The sequence below is a fragment of the Grammomys surdaster genome, unplaced genomic scaffold (genome assembly GCF_004785775.1).
Source record: "Grammomys surdaster isolate TR1022 unplaced genomic scaffold, NIH_TR_1.0 278, whole genome shotgun sequence".
NCBI classification, from domain to species: domain Eukaryota; kingdom Metazoa; phylum Chordata; class Mammalia; order Rodentia; family Muridae; genus Grammomys; species Grammomys surdaster.
The window spans coordinates 10478805-10481206 of record NW_021604719.1 but is presented as its reverse complement, the minus strand read 5'-3'; the positions used below and the strand labels follow the sequence as shown (position 1 = coordinate 10481206).

General features: G+C 41.3%; 1 pseudogene; it reads right to left on the bottom strand.

Moving 5' to 3' along the window:
• Window positions 1-365: 365 nt before the first annotated feature.
• On the bottom strand, window positions 366-1199 carry LOC114629105 (annotated as a pseudogene).
• Between the last annotated feature and the right edge of the window lie 1203 nt (window positions 1200-2402).

Here is a 2402-nt window from a genome sequence, read left to right as displayed (position 1 = left end):
ACCATTTTCCAAGACCATCATTTTTGGCCATCATTTTCCAAGACCATAATTTTTACAGAAATATACTAGCAGAGAAAAATCAATGCACACACTTAACATATACGTGCTAGAATGAATCCAAAGCGCCATGTAAATATAACACTGGTGCTTCCATGAGCATGAATACAGATTGGTCTGAAACAGGATCTGTGCGACAGTCTGACTGTGTGAGCAATGTCAAACGTAGAGACTGAGATTCATGAAATGCCCATGCCCTAAGCAAACAGAGAAGAAACCAAACAGGAAGCCACACACCCTACTGCTAGCCAACTTCTTCTAAGGTCAAAATGTGAAGAGAACTCAGAGGTGCAGAAATGAAAACTCTGCTAAATTCTTTTTGCTTTAAAGGCCTTGCTGCAGGACCTGCTTCTCTGTCTCACGGCTTTGAGATGCAAAACTAAAGAAGTTGTTAATGGGTTCAGGTGCTGTGGGAGAACACGGAGAAAATGGTCGGAACTGAACATCTTCATCTCCACCACCTTATTTCCACCTGGTGTACAGTCCAAAGAAAACTTTGAGTTATTATTCCCTGATGGGAAGTCAAAGACTCCAGACTGTGGGATCATAGCTGGCTCCAGGGAGCCTTCTTGGCTAGCAATAGAGATATTTCTTAGCCTAAGGTTATCATAAAGGCCTTAGAGCTTTTGGTACTGGCGGTTGCGCTCCATAAGTTTTTCAGAGATATCACTAAACTTTTTCTAGTATTCTTCTAGAACTTTCTTCATGGAGGTAACCTCCCCTTTCATAGAGGTCAACTCTACATCCTTGCTCTGTATTAGCTGTGTGTATATCTTCTCCATCTGTTTTAAGTGGTTCTCGGCCTTGCTGAAATTATATTCTTAATAGTTATGTTCCTGGTGTACCTGGCATGTCCAGAAGGCCAATGCTCGGGAGCTAATGTCCAAAACAACCTCTGGTCGAAGCCCTGCTAACACCATAGCTTTGTACTCCTCTGATGGGCTGAGTTCTGTTCGGACAATATCTAGGTTTCCAGAAAGGGTACTGTTGCAAGCAGGGCAGATGGCTGGTGAACAACTGAACTCACCACTGCCATGCTGATCACAGAAGATGTGAGAGCAGGCAGTGACCCAAGCATAACCCGAGAGCTTGATACGACGCTTCCGGTAATTGCAAAGCAATATGTCTTCGCACAAAGACATGATGAATCTCCAGAAGAATCCATTGACACTGCAACTATCATTTTTTATACAACCATGATTTACAGCATGAAAGTCCAGACAGGAAATGTGATTGGCATCAACCTGGTGTTCTCTCCTGAATGTTAAATATTTGTACTTCTTGTATTTCCTCCCTCATTTCTGTTACCAAATGAATCAAGTTTAATCTAGGAATCCAAATTGAAATACTAGAGCCAACTGCTTACCATCATCAGACCACCAGAAGCGAGAGATAGAGAATGCTGAAGGACCGGAAGCTACCTAAGTAATGGGACTCCGAACCTGATTCTCAAATGCTAGGATTACGAACATGTGCCACCATACCTAGCTTGTGCAGTACTGGGAACAGATCCCAGGGCTTTAGACATGAGACACAAACTCTCTACCAACTGAGATACATCCACTGTATCTTCCTCTTCATAACCACAGAGAGCATCACATGTTCTTGCTAATCCGTTCCCTCTTCTCGTGTTCTCAGTACAGGATCCTCCCGTAAAACATCTCTTTCACATGCTTCAGACTGTACCACTCCCAATTTTGAACCACCATTTTAAAAAAATGCTAGAATTAGACTTTTGTTTTGCACTGGGCTTTCTTCAAAGCAAGGCAAACCATGTACCCTATAGTATTAGGTAAAATGCATTTGTTATCAGAAAAGCAGCCCAAATATTAAGCATGAATAATAAAGGTTAGATCTTCCCTGGACCATAGTTTATGCTTGCTTTCCTTTTCTCGTACATATATCTTATTCTCATAGATATTTCATGTTCTTACCCATGCCTTTAGCTGAAACTCCTACTTTTGTGCATCTTTCCAGAACATCTGTCCCTCTTACTCATTTAAAGTCTGACTTTAAGTATAGATCAAGTGCCTGTGTTAAATATTTTATTGCACTTCATTTTTGTTATGCTGATTCTTACAAGAATAATTAATTTATTATTATGGTAGATACTTAGGGAATCACTGCTGTACCAAACTATAAGCTTTAGGAGGTAAGAGACTGCATCTGACTTTTTCTACAGCATATTCCTAGCTCCTACGGAGGTCTGTTGCAAGGAAGGACTCAGTGTTTGTTAGGTAGACAGTAGTGAGGGGAAAGGAGGAAAGGGTGGCAGGGGAAGCGGGTAGATCTTAAGATGATAAATTGAGAAAGCTGTGTTTTTTGTGGCTACCCCTTTTAGTAGA